Below are 8333 nucleotides of genomic sequence, written 5' to 3' on the forward strand. Positions count from 1 at the left end.
CATTTCTGGCTGAAGCAGAAGGTAATGGGAGAAGATAAGTTCTCCACACAGAAGTCCTATGTACCTCCCCTTTGGGATCCAACATTTGTTTGTCTTCAGGTGTTGAAAATTAGGCTGCATGTAGAATAAGGGTTTGCGGTGTCCTAGCCCTGGGACCCGCAGAGTGTAAACAAAGTGGCGATCTAATGTAGCTTTCGGTCTTTGTCCTAGGTGAAACCCATAGTTTGATTCTCAGATTGCAGATCTGAATGATCCACGGATAGGGCATTGTGGTTGGACACTCAAGAAGATGTCAGTGAAGGTGAATGTCCCGGTTGCTTTGTGCACTGATATGTCACAAAGCATCAAGGGCAACGACCTGAGGAATATCATGTTGTGTCTCATGTCAGTGCCTCACACAGCTTGCTGTGTGCATTGGTGGTATAGTGGTGAGCATAGCTGCCTTCCAAGCAGTTGACCTGGGTTCGATTCCCAGCCAATGCATTTGCTGCAGCCTCTTTCATATCATGGAGGCATGTAATACACGCAAGGCCCCCTTTACACAAACATCACATGCTTTTACGTCTTCGAAAATTGCTTCAGCAAAACAAAGCACGTCACAAAGGAAAAATTCACACATGAGAGCAAATGTTTTAATACGTTCACCTAAAATGTTTAAACTTAAGTGCAAATCCCCAACGATGCATTTTTCAAAATACCATTGACCTTTGCAAGATGTTCACGCATGACAGCATGTAGCAAATGACTTCTTTACCTAGATGGAAAAGCTATGACCTTGCCCACTTCATCAAGCATTTATGCTGGAAAAAGCTTCGGCGAGCACAATACCATCAGATCGGGGGCTTTCAGGAACAAGGTTTCTCTTCCGACCTCTATCCCGTAGTTGCTGTACTTTTAGTCCTTTCTTTTCTAAAGGAGATTGGACCTTGTCATCTGGTTGCATTTGTCTTCAGCACACCTCAGTTGTGAAGTGCCTCAGTTGCATCGTGCTTGAGCTTCTGATGTCAGAAAGCAAGCTGGACACTAACCCTTTGAGGACTACGGGAGCGCCGGCGCTCCCATTTGCATACATATTTTCAAATGCCGGTAGAATTTGAACCACGTAAGGTAGAGCAATAATTTTTTTTGCATATAAAACCGTAAGAATTGCACTTCCTTTTCCGACACTCAACATGCCCTCCGAATTGCTGTGTGTGCGCAGACGAGTTCACAGATTTATAGTAAAAAGGATTGGCCTAAAGATGCTAGGCAAACATGACGTGGCATCCATCCCTATATTTGTAGATCAGCTCGGGTCACTTCCTGTGTTGGATCTGTCATTCTGACGTTGACGGCATAAAATATCGCGACATTTCATCAAATCTCACCGGACTCCGTTTCAGTTTCCTAGGAACTTTCTTCCTGCAGGTGTTTACACTATTCGGCTCGCCTTTTGCTAGCAAACACACGCTCGATATTTTTCGCAACATTTTGTAGAAACTCGGAGCGAACACACGACAGACAATTTATGAAAAAACACGGAGTCAGAAGATTTTACTCTCTGACCGAAGCGTTAGAGCTCGTCACCGCGGTAGATGGCGAGAATGAAGAGAGGTATTCTTCAGATCCCGATACCGCTGACAGTGACGAGGAAGCGGACTTTATCGAAGGGATCGATATTTTTGTTTTTATAAAATTGGCTGTAACTTTGAAACTAAGCATCGAAAAAACTCCAAATAAATTGTGTTTGGTTTAGAAGGCTTGTGTGCAATTTTTTTGTATTGACAGTTTTGAGAAATAAAGTTAGGAAACTTTTCATATTTACAAAAATATGTCAAATAATTATAAAACAAATGGAGTTCCTGTGATTGTTTTTGCACATTTAAGCATTTTAATTAGTTGTTATAGACTAATGGCATACAAACTTGGAAAATAAGGATTATAAGGATTTTATTGATGTAAAGAACATTGGAATGCTCCTAATAATGACTCTGCAGCATCCAAAAATGTAAAACGATGCTCATGCGGACCTTTATAATGGTAGTCCTCAAAGGGTTAATGAGTTGAGTAATATCTGTGCTGTTCTAATATCAGCTATAAAATAAGAAACCAGAAGGTGATTCCCTAACTCCATGTTTCAGGATTTTTCCAGTAGACAACAAACCTCATAATAAAACTCTTGAAACTTTGTTATCACTTAGTTTTGGAGTCCCACCCAAGATTATCCGAGGTCCTCCAATGGTTCCCCCTTTGAAAATGTTCTGGTGATGTACCAAACTGTGTGTGCGTTTGTGTGTATGTGTTTAAGTTAATAGGCTGAATAAAAGTATTGCTTTTTATATGTTGTGTTCTTTAATTGCACAAAAAAAACAACTAGCTTCTTAAAGATAGAAGAAAATAATTTTAAGAAAGAGGAGTAAACGCAGATCAGAAATAACAGATGCAGCCTTGGCTTGCTTATCTAGTAAAACTAACAGCAAACATGAAAACAGTTTAAAAACAAGGCTAATTAATATTATCACATCTCAATGTTAGCACAGTAATTTATGGGGCGCCGTTCGTAAAGCAACATGTGCTCAAAATTCATGCCTAAATTTTGTCACATTTAGCTTCAAACACTGTTTAAAAATGTAGTGTTGATTTTTTGATGTCACTTTTTACAACATTTAGCTAGTTACATGTAATTGTTACAGCTACATGCTAAATATAAATCTAAATGGTAAATGTTAAATCTAAATGTTAAATGTTGAAAGTAAATGTTTAGCTAATATGCTAATTTTTAATGCCTGAAACAGGAAGTACCAAAATAAAAGCTTGACACTAGGCTGAAGTTTGCTGAAATACTTTAGTAAACTAAACATTTAACAGTTAGATATTACGTAATATCGTTGTTTATCTTCCACTCATTGGGAAAGCTAGCGGGAGTTTTTATAACAATGTGCCGGGAGTCAGGCGTTCTCTCCCGGTGTACCGAACGTGAAACGTTCGGCCAGCTGACAGCTGGCGAGCGGAGCAGGCATGTCCGAAAGGGTCAAAACAATATTGTAATAAGGTCATGTACTGATGAACCGAGCAGATATTTGAGACTTTCAAAGTCACATTCTCGCCTAAAAATGTTGTAAAAAATCATGTTGTGTCACTTAAAGTGTAATATAGCAAAATAATTTGTCGCTCTTCACCACCAGTGCCACTTTGCTTAAAAGCCTCGTTTGGACCCGCAATGAATTATGGGATATGGTGAGCTTTCTTTATTTTCCAGAGAAAATACTGTTTTGTTTCACACAGTGCCACCTCCCTAACTGCCACCTGTCTTTCTGTGGCGGATGCCAACTTCCTTTTTTTTAATTATATGACTACATCTTTAGTGTTTCTCCTTCTTCTATACACATACAAACCAACCCTGCATTCATGCCACAGATTTTCTTTTAACTTGCCCAATAAATCTGTAGCAGCCTGGATTTGTTGGAAATCATGCTACATGTGCTAGACTATTTAGGTACAAATTCACATGCCGGTTAACCTCACTCTGGATTATCTGGAGTATCTGGATTAATGCTTCATTGTAAATGTTAGAAAGCTGAAAGCTAAGACCTATATTATTTAGTTGTTGTTTTTTTCTGTTTGACATAAACAGCTTCCTCCACCCACCTCTCAAACTATATGTGGATAAAAGCTTAGAACTCCACAGTCTTCAGTTTGTAACTTAGAAATATCCCATGATGGATAGCTAAATGTCTTCAGATACAGAACAGAAGTCCAGTTGTTTAGTTTGTTACCTCCGCCAAAAAGGTTATGTTTTTGGTAGCATTTGTTTGTTTGTTTGTATGTTTGCCTGTGCACAAGATTACTCAAAAAGTTCTGAATTGATTTTCATGAAAATTCCTGGAAATGTCAAACATGGTACAAGGTATAAGTGATTAGATTTAGTGGTGATCCAGTTCACAATTCGGATTCAGGATATTTAAAAAAAAAATGACTTAAAAAAGATCCCTGTAGAAAGAAAAAATCTAAGTGGACAGTGACCCTATGGCCTTGGCAGAGGTTTGTGCTCTCAGAGTGCTTGTAGTTATTTATTTATTTGGATTTGCCATGTCCTGGCTGACTTACAATCTATACCATCAGTATCAGAAATGTAATGAGGTGTCAATGTGATATTTTCAGATACAGTATTACACCTGACTCCTTCTCATTTACACACATTGCTTGTACTGACTTTCATTTCTCTTCTCTGCAAAGCTTACCTTCACTGTTATGACTGCTGTTGTAAGGTGTTTTGTGTGTGTGTGCACCTGATGTATGTTAATCAGTGTCCAGGTAACTCAGCCGTGATTGGTCCAAAACCACAGATGAGCTGAATGGGGATTGGCTGCCTGATGAGACAATGCTGCATAACATGAGCTGCAGAAGTGATGATGTCAGTTCCATTCTTTTCCACATTCCAACCAACCACACCCACTGTGCCATATCCGCCAACTAGTTACTTTGTCAATAGTTTTATGTGAGTTTGTAGGGGTGAGCTGCCATTTATTTTTAAGATCCTTTTCTCCTGTTTTTGTTAGTTCAGGAAGATAAGCAATTTTGTTTGACAACTCCCATTTGAAAATTACACAAGCACCTGTAAATAAATCACACTTTTTTCCCCCAAATAATTATTCTGTCTGTGTGATTGCTTGAGGTGTGCAGAAGATGGAACACATTTATGTTATGTCTTGGCTACCCCTACACTGGGTGTAACACCACCTTTTCAGGCTCTCTTCCACCTGCTCCCTACTCTCATGTCACAGTGTTGTCTGCAAACATTATTGTCCACAAGGACTATGTCTTTGCAAAAAAGGAGTATTTGGGTTTGTTTAGTTATAAGAAGTTGTGTGACATTCATACATTAAAGGGGACCTATACTTACTTGAACAAGTCAGGATAGGTCTGTGGGCTATACAAAACATGTTCATTACATTTAATATACAACATTTTTTCCCAGATGTTGAGATTTCACCTGATCAGTTCTGCCTATTTTGAGCTAATTTCAAAATGAGCAGTTTTAGGGCTACGTCACTATTATGCAAATAAGCTGGTGTTGGCCACGCCCTCCAACTCAGTGTCCCGTCTCAAAACATAAAAACTCAATGAAGGATTAAACTCTGATGCACACTTATATTGTTATTAATTCACAAAAAAATTAATTAATTTTAAAATTTAAAATAAAATAAGGTCAGGATCAGCCCGGCTAGCTTTAACAGCAGGGCCAACTTTACTTCTCTTTTATTAGCATAGTTCTAATGTTAGTTTAGATAAACCTGCCGTCACTTTAACAGAGACGTGTTTCTGGGACAGCTGAGCCGTTCAAACTACAACTTTCTTTGGCAACATCGCAGGGACATTGCCATCAAAAATAAAATGAAGCCACTCAGCTCTGTTCTCCATGACTGGGAGAATATGCATGGACACATGTTCTATACTGCAGCCGACAACAAAACATTTTCCTTTTCCAGCAGACATTGTTCAGCGGTAAAACCAGCAGAAGTAACGTGACAGACTTTTTGTAATGAAGTGGGTGGATCTCCACTTGGGTTGCTAGGTAACGGGGATTGTGACGCAACAATCCCGAGGTTTTTGAAACAGGTTGTTTTGCAGACACCAGAAAACATTTAATTATTGTCAAAAAACAAATGGGTGTTGTTTTTTTTGAGCTTGGACTGTTTCTAGAAGCAGTAGATACCCAAATGGAAATGCAAAAAGTGAATTTGGCCTAATAGGTCCCCGTCAATATTATTAATACGTTGCGTTAGGGAGTTTAGAAGATCTGCACCAACAGAAAATGAAGAAATGTACAGCGGCAAATCTTCTATATAATTATTGTTTATATTATGATTCTGAGTGGCATGTACAGAGGGAAGCATAGTATTAATATTAATACTACTACTACTACTACTACTACTACTGCTAATAATAATAATAATAATAATATAGCCTCAAAACATAATATAGCATCACACAATGAATGCAGAATTTAAATTTGCTAATAATGATAACAAAATTGAATAATAGTTAATAACTGAAAAACATATGTTATTTAATTATCTTTTTCTCTTTCTTTTTGCGTGGTGTCTTTTTCTTTTCTTTTTATTGGACATTTTTCAAATTTATGGCAAACATTTGTAATCAGTCCTCACCACCATGCTTTATCACCAACTACAGTCCTGCTCACCATTATTGGCACCCATGAAGTTTAAGTACATATAATGGAATATTTACTGAAGGAAATTCATCAAGTGAAACATTTTATTGCTGATAGCTTGTGCTTGATGCAAAACAGCAAATGATCAAAAACATTTAAAATGATAAACATTATGAGGAAAACAAAGGAAAACATAATTTTTACCATGCCAATGGTATTGGCACCCTTTGCTGCAAATCAATATGAAAACCTAATTTGGCTCACCTGTTGCAAATCACACATAAAGATCACTTGTGATAAACTGCCTCCACACATATGACATGAATTAACCAATGAATGATCATGAAGATATTCACTCAGCTATGCAAATCATGAAGGGGTGCCAATAATGGTGAGCAGGACTGTACATCCCACCACGTTTCAAATACACCTACACTTTTAAATGTTCTTCATACACCTACACTTTTAAATGTTCTTCATAGTGTCTTTGAATCCTGCAAAAGGCGATTAACTCTTTTAGAGTCGTCTGACAACTTATAAAGAAACGTCTTCTATGGTTAACCATATAGGTATCAGTTTTGAACCTTAGCTTCTAAAATCCTAAAAAAAAACACACACACAAGATCAGAATCCAGACTCCAATTTGGATCCAAACCAAATGGCAACTTAATCCAGACCCAGCCCATATGTAATATGGATGAGTACAATGCGGACCAAGTGTATGTTTACTACATAAAAATGTTTCTATCAATAAACTTAGTTTTGTAAAATATGTGATACATTTTACGTCGATTATGACCCAATATTATGGTGTTACTGTGGCAATGTTGACATAAGGTGTATGTATGACACAACACTGTCGAGCTCCAGTTATTCAGCTTTTGGTCAACATTAGCACATCAGCTAAAGGCTAATGTGACAATGTGCACATGTGCTTCTATGTGAAGTTCTGTTAGCACAAGAGAATGAGACCAGTGTACTCTGTCAGTGATAATATCAAAACGCAGCAGAGAAGGAGGTGTTATTTCAGGTTTTTATGGTGTTTTCCAAACGTATAAAGAAAGGTAGACTTAGAAAAAGTTTTTGTAAATGAGTGGAGGGAGAAATACAGTATATATTTATTTTGACCCTTTCTAACATGAGGTTGCTCTGACTGATTTGCTAAGGGACAGCGGAAAATGTGAAGAATAGAAACACCTTTGATACCAAGGCAGCTCATTGAAGTCAGACGACAGCATTTTTCTCATTAGGTTGTTTTGCATTTTACACATCTCAGGGCATTTTTAACTTTTAACTCAATCATTTTGATATTACAGTCTTGTTGCATCCAAGTTAAGTTTATTCATTATGTTCATTCTTGGGAAAAAAAGACAAAGGTGTTTTATTTTGTTGTGGCTTAAAATGTAATTAATTTGATCAAGTTTAAGTAAGTTTTTTTTATAAAAAACAGGGCATATTACTGTGAAAAGTGACTGAGGTTGACAAACAATGTAGGCAAATAGAACCATTTGTTTTGGTTCTAAGTTGTAAACAAATTTAATAAAATGGATTTGCTTATCACTAGTTGTTCTGAACCTTTGGCCATATCTAGAACTCAGATTAGGACTTTTGAAAATCATGTTTGAGAAACCCTGTTCTATCCAACCACCCTGGCACGACTCTGTCAGACACCATCAGGACGTTAGCTATGTGCTACGAGAAGGTAACACAACACCACCACCGCAGCTGTCCTGTCTGTGCTATGTTGTTTCCAGTTGTGGCCTTGCCATAGAGCCAGAGTGGCTAGTTCTGCCTCAGATTCTTAACAACCAGGCAATGTCATTGATGTGGTTGTAGTTAAGTCATCTTCAACACTTCAAGTGCGAATGGATCATGGGAGGTTACACAAAATCACAAGAGATCACAGATAACGTCACTTACAAGGTTTGACAAAAACAGAGTTTAGAACTCTGGTATGAAAGGCAGCGGGCTATATGAATTCCTTAAAGGAATGTTAAGTCTTTAATTTTACTTGTGAAATCTCTGACTTGTAAAGGGAAAACACAGATGTTTTTAAAGTGTGCAAACACGAACACTGTATGCGTCATATACTGACAGGGTAACTAATATCCAATAAGTTTTTGGAAGGACACAATTTACTGGTGTATTTTTTTTATTTTCGGGGGGGGGGGGGGGGGGG

The 8333-nt window shown here is 37.7% G+C and overlaps 1 protein-coding gene and 1 non-coding gene across 6 annotated transcripts in view; one reads left to right on the forward strand and one right to left on the reverse strand.

Annotated features, from left to right (window-relative positions):
* carmil2 (capping protein regulator and myosin 1 linker 2) overlaps positions 1-8333 on the reverse strand; it is a 163495-nt gene that overhangs the window by 79282 nt on the left and 75880 nt on the right. The gene's annotated exons all lie outside the window — the stretch shown is intronic.
* On the forward strand, positions 412-483 carry trnag-ucc. Its single transcript has one exon. It is a non-coding gene; the product is annotated as a tRNA-Gly (tRNA).

Source organism: Kryptolebias marmoratus, linkage group LG11, assembly GCF_001649575.2.
Source record: "Kryptolebias marmoratus isolate JLee-2015 linkage group LG11, ASM164957v2, whole genome shotgun sequence".
Taxonomy (NCBI): domain Eukaryota; kingdom Metazoa; phylum Chordata; class Actinopteri; order Cyprinodontiformes; family Rivulidae; genus Kryptolebias; species Kryptolebias marmoratus.